General features: G+C 32.6%; 1 non-coding gene across 1 annotated transcript; it reads left to right on the top strand.

The window, feature by feature from the left end:
* Positions 1-8,071: 8,071 nt before the first annotated feature.
* On the top strand, positions 8,072-8,179 carry LOC133781146 (small nucleolar RNA R71). The gene has a single exon (XR_009869940.1). It is a non-coding gene; the product is annotated as a small nucleolar RNA R71 (small nucleolar RNA).
* Positions 8,180-8,663: the final 484 nt, after the last annotated feature.

The raw sequence follows: 8,663 nt of genomic DNA, 5'->3' as shown, positions 1-8,663 counted from the left end.
ATTCAACATCAAGCTAACTACGAATTCAAGACTAAATCACACATTTTAAGACACCAAAAGCTTAACAACTATACCAAAATCACTATCCCAATCCAACAGCCATTATCACCCAAAAACCCTATCTAATTCTACTCAGGTACCAGAATTCCTAACATAATCAATAATATAGAACTTACCTTAATTGTGTTTGAATCTCCCACCAGCTTTCAATCTACTAATCTTGAGCTTAAATCCTCAAGCTCCTAAGCTTAATTTATGACTTCCAAGCTTCAGCTCGGCCTTTCCATTAAATCTTCCTTCAATGAACACCAACTTAAGGCCAAGGTTTTCTTCCCTTTCATTCCTTAGCCTCAAAGCACAATGAGAGAGATGAGAGAAATCGTGAGAGTGAAGGAGAGAGCTTGAGTTGTTTCTACTTCCTTCTGCCTTAATCCCAAGTAACTTCTGAGTATCACTTGCCTACCAAAAAGCCATTACGCCCCTCAAGCCTTCTATCCTTCTAAGGGTACTAAAGGGTAAAATGGTCATTTTCCCCAGTTCCCGCTAATCCCTCAAATGTTCCTAATATTTACCAATTAATCTCGTCATTCCAATTAATTACCATTCACTTATTCACTATCTAATAATTCCCGATATATTCTCTAAGTTCCCCAAAATACTAAACCCCGCTATGACTATTTTGCCAATCTGCTCACTAGGACCGTCTCGAGCCATATGCTGCAGATATATCCACATAATAATGTGGTCTCAAAAATTTATCACATATAATCACATTTATGCCCACAATGGGCCAAAATTAGAAATATGTCCCTATAAGCTACAAAGGGCTATTATGCATATCTAATATTCACAAACATGCATGTCACATAGTCATATAATCATATTAATCATGCATGCCACATTATCATGCATTAAACCATTAAATAACACATATACCAATTATGCCCTCCTGGCACGCTAATCAAGACCCTTAAGCCTTATTAGCAATTTGGGGTCGTTACAGGTGGTCTATTTTGTGGTTGAAAAAACCCAGGAAGAGGATGTTGGAATTGTTGTTTGCTTTGTTGGAAAGGCCGCTAAACACTCTGATTATTATTTTTCCAAGAAAAGTTGAGGTGATTCTGCCACCCTTGGTTGTAGAACATGGAATATGGGTTATTGGCTGGCCTTTGGCTATTTCCTATGGCTTGAACTTGTTCCATAGAAAAATTATTTAAATCCATTGCAGGACACTGGTTAGGTGGATGCGCCATTCCACATATTTCACACACACTTTGTAAGTGCATGGTTTGATGATAACTCTACAAAATAGAGTTATTTTACCATATTTTATATGTTAATTGTTGCTTAGTTCTTGAGTTTTTAATTGATTTATTAAGTTTTTAAGTAATTTTGGATTTATTGGGTTTATTTTGATTTTATATATTTGTGTGTGTTTTTATAGTTATTTTGTTGTAGTTTAATTATTTGAATTACTGAGTTTAATTATAAGTAAAAAATATATACTTTTGTTGATCTTTAATGTTAAATTAAATTAAGTTGTAATCAATATTTTCAAAGAATTAATTTGGTCTATTTTATAATTGAAAATGTTTTATCATGACTTAATTTATATTTATTTTGTAGGATTATGTTGTAATTTTTTAGATTTTGAAAGCCACGAAAAAGAAAGAAAAAATGTGTCAAATTTGAAAACAAAGAGCTCGATTTGTGCCCAGGCCCATGCCTTATTTGGCCCAACAGGAGCTGCCTTCCCAGCTGCACAATCTGCCTCAGTCCAACAGGCCCACTCGGCCCAGCTTCCCATCCAGCAGCCTCCAGCCCTGGGCTCGCCTGCCCCATTTCAACCCAAGAGGACCCAGCCGTTTCCTGCTCAAACCGAAGCCCAGCCAGCCCTGCTGCTCCACGCCAAGCCCGCCAGAGCCCAACCAGCTTCCCCACGCAGCCCACCAAACACAGCCTACATCGAGCCTCTGCCAGCATGCTGCTCCCCTGCCTAGCCCAGCCACAAAGCCACCCCTTTTTTAGCCCAACAAATTCATTTTGTCCCCTTGTCCCTTTGTCCCTAAAATGCCACATTTTTACCCAATTTTTCTACACATTTTCACCACAAAATCATCATCACCCCTACAATTTACCCCTATTTGTCATAGTATTATTAATTTAATTAATTTAAATTGATTATTTTAATACTCTCATTTTGGCTATAAATAGGGAATTTTTAAGACCATTTGAGGGTGCTTATTTTAGGAGGTTTTATACTTCAATTCCTACACTTTCAAGACCCTCCATTCTCTTCATCTTTTTCTTCTTTTTGGTCATTTTTGTATGATTTTTTAGAGGAAAAGTTTGGGGGTTCCTCCTCCAAATTTTCCTATTTGTGTTTGTAATTTCTATTCTAGTTATGAGTTTCTAATCTTTTTCAGATTATTAAGGTGATGATGAAACAATATGTAACTAGATAGTATTTATGTTGTATGTTGATTTCTCATTTTGTGCAATAAAGTTTATGGATTTTCTTCTTCAAATATTTTCTTTCATCTTACATATCTTGTATTTTTTATTGTTAGAACATATTTACACATTGTTCTTCATTAGTACAAAATCATAATATTCTTTGATTAAGGTGTGCCATTAAATTGTGCACATCAAATGCTTAGAACAAAAATATTATGTTTTTTCTTATAAATAATATTCATTGATTTATTTGTTATTTCATTAGATTGATTTACATTAAATACTTTGAAATTATAATTTTAAAAGTGAAGATAAATCCTACAATTCGATAATAATTTGTGCTTAAATAGAATATCTAATTTGAATAAGTGATAGTGATTAATTTCTACTATTAATGAAACTTGGGAATCAATGTACTTATAAATATTATTGAACTTATATTTTGTGGATTCTAATACTTTAATAATCTTCTTTTTCCATCTTGATTTTTACTATTAATTTATGTTTATATATTGTCTTTAATTTCTTTATTATTGCCTTTTATTTGATTTTCTTGTCACAAATTCTCATCAATCTTTGGAGCTAGGTTAGAATTTATTAATTTTGGTTTAAAATAGTTTTCTTTTTTATTTTAGACAATTCCTTTGGGTTCGATCTTGTGCTTACACGAACACTATATTTCATATACAATTCGTGCGCTTGCGAGTTATAAATTTTTAAAACATACCCGTTTTGGGTCCATCAAGTTTTTGGCGCCGTTGTTGGGGAGTTGCAAGAAAAAAAAACAAAATTTATCTCAAGGTTAGTGAATTTTTCTACTAGTTATTTAATTTTTGTGCCTTAAGAAAAAAACCTATAGATACAAAAATATAAAAAAATTATATATTTATATAAAAACTAAAAAAAAAAGATAAAAATTTAGGACGGTTCTACTACCCATAAAAAAAAACTTACTTATTTAGTTATATTTATTGTTTTGTTAGTCGACGACACTTATACCTCCTATCTATCTTTTTAATTTTATAGTTAATGGCACTTATGCCTCCTAATTTTGTTGTAATTTTATTTCTTTTATATCTTTGTTAGTTGACGGCACTTTTTCCTCCTAGCTTTTGTGTTGTAGTTGATGGCATTTGTGCCTCCTAACATTTTATTTTATTGTATTGTTATAAGTTGATTGCACTTGTGCCTCCTAAATTTTGTTTAATATCTTAACATTGCTTTTGTTCTCTTAAATTTATTTATTTATTTTTTTACCTTAATTATCATTTTTTTTAAATCTTTAGTTTGTCATTTAGTTTTTACCATATGAATTATTTTAATTATAGTTGGAATTCTGAGTACAACTATTATGTGCAATCAAATTTAAAGTATGGAGAAACGAATGATATGCATGATTACGATGAATCCTTTGATATCCCATTTGCCCCCACCTATAATCCAAATTTTTCATGGAGCCATACCCAATCTCCAATGAATCAAGAGCATGAATTCAACATACCTAATCAAAGTCATGCCCAATACGACCTGTCATATCCCATTCAACAAGAAACGAGCGCATCTTTAGAGGATACCCTACAACAATTCATGCAATCAACCTACCAAATCTTACAAGCCTAGTCTCAATCAATCTCAAAAATTGAGACAATAGTAGGACAACTTGCAACTGTTATAGAGTTGGAAAAACAAGTTTATCCCAACCAACCCATTCCCAATACAAAAAGTCAATTGAAAGTGAAAAAGAGAATGAAGTTGTTGAAGAACTTGTAATATGCCTCAAACGCCCTAATGAAACAAAAGAGTTTGATGAAATAATTCTTGAGGCTCATGAAGAAAATGAAAAAGATATAATTATATCTGAAGAGCCCATAATTGAACAAACTTGTATATTTACTCAAAATGAAAATGAGTCTAATATAGATATGCAATTTTCTTATTTTATTGATATTCCCTTAAAATTGCATATTTCTAACTTTTTGTAGGTGTGATGTTATCAATTATTATTTATGGCATTTGCGTCAAAGTCATAACCCACCCTACTTATAAAATTCTACACCATCGATTGGGTGTAGGTTAAAAGAAAAAAAAAATTATAGTCGAGCTAAAGACTATAAACTAAAGCGTTTTGTGGGAGGCAACCCATATTTTCATGATCCATTTCATATTTCACTTGTTGTTGTGTGTTATGTTTCATGTTTTTCAAATTCCAAAAAGCTTGAAGGAAACTTCTTGCCCTAAAAAAAGGAAAAAAGAAAAGAAGAGAAGTAAACAAAGGAGCCAAATCAAGGAAGCATACATCAAAGGGAGTAATTCTTAATTTTTTCCATTTTATTAAACATTGAGGACAATGTTTCATTTAAGTTTGGGGGTAGTGTGTATATGTTTTTCTTGGTGTTTATGTGTTTTTCTTTGTATTTATGCATGTGTTTTCATTTGTTGTAAAATGATTAAAACAAATTATTTTCTTTGTTTTGTTTGAAAAAATATTAGTGATTTTCACTTTCCGTTGATAAGAATTATGATTGAAATTGTTCTTAGTTCTTAGAAAAATATAAATAAATATTAAGCTTTGTTTTTAATTTTTGAGTTAGTTTTGTTTAATTATAGATTTATTATTATAATTATTATTATTATTATTATTTTAATTATATGTCACTTGTCTATTCTAAGAAAAGTAAACTTATGAGATTTATATATAAAAGAAAAACGTATTTTTTGAGATTTAATTTATTTTTGATTGCATAAACTTGTTTAATGTTCGCATGATGATTTGATATTTTTGTGTTTGCATGTTAAATATTTATTTTGAAAACAATTTTAACTTTTTAATTAATTATATAAGCTTTACTTTTATTTGTGATTTTATTTGAATTATTTATATTATGTAATTTTTGACGAAAACATTTGACATCACCAATTAAAAAAAGTGTCTTTTTAATTTTTCTTTTGCTTGAGGAATATCAAAACTTTAAGTTTGGGGGTGTGATAACTCTACAAAATAGAGTTATTCTACCAAATTTTATATGTTAATTGTTGCTTAGTTCTTGAGTTTTTAATTGATTTATTAAGTTTTTAAGTAATTTTGGATTTATTGGGTTTATTTTGATTTTATATATTTGTGTGTGTTTTTATAGTTATTTTGTTGTAGTTTAATTATTTGAATTATTGAGTTTAGTTAAAAGTAAAAAAAATATATACTTTTGTTGATCTTTAATGTTAAATTAAATTAAGTCGTGATTAATATTTTCAAAGAATTAATTTGGTCTATTTTATAATTGAAAATGTTTTATCATGACTTAATTTATATTTATTTTGTAGGATTATGTTGTATTTTTTTATCTTTTGAAAGCCAAGAAAATGAAAGGAAAAATGCAGAAAATGTAGAAAATTTGAAAACAAAGAGCTGGATTTGTGCCCAGGCCCATGCCTTATTCAGCCCAGCAAGAGCTGCCTTCCCAGCTGCATCGTCTACCTCAGTCCAACAGGCCCACTCGGCCCAGCTTCCCATCCAGCAGCCTCCACTCGTGGCCTAGCTTCCCATCCAGCAGCCTCCAGCCCTGGGCTCGCCTGCCCCATTTCGGCCCAAGAGGACCCAACTGTTTCCTGCTCAGACCAAAGCCCAGTCAGCCCTGCTGCTCCACGCCAGGCCCGCCAGAGCCCAACCAACTTCCCCACGTAGCCCACCAGACACGGCCCACACTGAGCCTCTGCCAGCAACCTCCTCCCCTGCCTGGCCCAGCCACAAAGCCACCCCTTTTTGAGCCCAACAAATGTAATTTGTCCCCTTGTCCCTTTGTCCCTAAAATGCCACATTTTTACCCAACTTTTCTACATATTTTCACCACAAAATCATCATCACCCCTACAATTTACCCCTATTTGTCATAGTATTATTAATTTAATCAATTTAATTAATTTAAATTGATTATTTTAATACTCTCATTTAGGCTATAAATAGGGAATTTTCAAGACCATTTGAGGATGCTTATTTTTGGAGGTTTTATACTTCAATTTTAACATTTTCAAGATCCTCCATTCTCTTCATCTTTTTCTTCTTTTTGGTCATTTTTGTATGCGTTTTTAGAGGAAAAGTTTGGGGGTTCCTCCCCCAAATTTTCCTATTTATGTTTGTAATTTTTGGGTTTGCAATTTCTATTCTAGCTATGAGTTTCTAATCTTTTTAAGATTATTAAGGTGATGATGAAACAATATGTAATTAAATAGTATTTATGTTGTATGTTGATTTCTCATTTTGTGCAATAAAGTTTATGGATTTTCTTCTTCAAATATTTTCTTTCATCTTACATATCTTGTATTTTTTATTGTTAGAACATATTTACACTTTTTTCTTCATTAGTACAAAATCATAATATTCTTTGATTAAGGTGTGCCATTAAATTGTGCACATCAAATGCTTAGAACAAAAATATTATGTTTTTCCTTATAAATAATATTTATTGATTTATTTGTTATTTCATTAGATTGATTTACATTAAATACTTTGAAATTATAATTTTAAAAGTGAAGATAAATCCTACAATTCGATAATAATTTGTGCTTAAATAGAATATCTAATTTGAATAAGTGATAGTGATTAATTTCTACTATTAATGAAACTTGGGAATCAATGTACTTGTAAATATTATTGAACTTATATTTTGTGGATTCTAATACCTTAATAATCTTCTTTTACCATCTTGATTTCTACTATTAATTTATGTTTATATATTGTCTTTAATTTCTTTATTATTGTCTCTTATTTGATTTTCTTGTCACAAATTCTCATCAATCTTTGGAGCTAGGTTAGAATTTATTAATTTTGGTTTAAAATGGTTTTCTTTTTTATTTTAGACAATTCCTTTGGGTTCGATCTCGTGCTTACATGAACACTATATTTTATATACCATTCGTGCGCTTGCGAGTTATAAATTTTTAAAACATACCCATTTTGGGTCCATCACTTGAGCTCTGAGGTTATTCTATTGTAGTTGTTTTGTCAAGGATGCCACCTGAGCTGTAAGCATTGAGATGGCATCTAATTCAATCATCCCAGCTACCTTCTTTGTATTTTCCCTCTCTGTAGGCCACTGGTAATTGTTCATGGCCATCTTCTCTAACAATTCATAAGCTTCATTAGCATTTTTTCTCATGAATGCATGTGACGCCCCACATCACTATGGCTGCTTTCTGGAATGACGACTAGCCCTACAAACCAAGACAAGTCTTTCCAGCGTGCTTTGTCCTCACTCGCACACTTCCTGGGAAAACTTCCCAGGAGGTCACCCATCCCTAGATTACTCCAGGCTAAGCACGCTTAACCATGGAGTTCTCAAGTGATGAGCTACCGAAAAGAAGATGCACCTTCCTGATATAGGTAGTACCCATCAATCCATTTAAGCCCTCTTCAACTATGTAGTCCCATACCTACACGGTCTTAGAATCATTACACTTGACCTTCCCCAGGCGGTGTGGGATTGCACAGCTTACCCGGTCTTTCCCCTTACGAATCACGGGATTCTGACTGTCACAACGCACCTCTTGCTACAACATCTATTATGGTACGAGTAGTCTCATTCAACTCATTATAAAAGTTGTGGACTAGCATCCACTTCTCTATACCATGATGCGGGTACTTCCTTAACAACTCTTTGAATCTCTCCCATGCATCATACAACGATTCCCCTTCCATCTGGTAGAAACTATTAATTTTCCCTCTTAACTTTGCAACTTTTGCTGGAGGGAAAAACTTCGCAAGGAATTTTTGAGCGAGCTCCTCCCATGTGACAATAGAGTTACCTTATAGGGAAATCAACCAACTCTTTGTGCGGTTCCTTAGGGAAAATAGAAATAGCCTCAACCTTATAGTGTCGTCGCTCACTCCATTCATCTTGAACGTCACACAATGCTCTAAGAAATTAGCTATGTGCAAGTTAGGGTCCTCTATAGGGAAGCCTCCAAAATGAACCGTAGATTGGACCATTTGCAGAATTGCTAGCTTAATCTCAAAATTGTTAGCGGCAACTGTGGGTAGTCTGATGCATGAATGCACTCCTGTAACAGTTGGGAGTACATAATCTCTTAAACTTCTAGCCCCTTGTTTAGCAGGGACCTCAGCATCCACTTCCCCTTCAACATTTGTAGGCATGTTTTTATGAATAATGTGATAAGACTATAAATCCAAAGGTTTAGTCTAAGTTTTAAGATTTA

The sequence above is a fragment of the Humulus lupulus genome, chromosome 5, assembly GCF_963169125.1.
Source record: "Humulus lupulus chromosome 5, drHumLupu1.1, whole genome shotgun sequence".
In the NCBI taxonomy this organism is placed as follows: Eukaryota; Viridiplantae; Streptophyta; class Magnoliopsida; order Rosales; family Cannabaceae; genus Humulus; species Humulus lupulus.
Note: the sequence above shows the minus strand (reverse complement) of the source record. Positions and strands in the feature narration are given on the sequence as shown.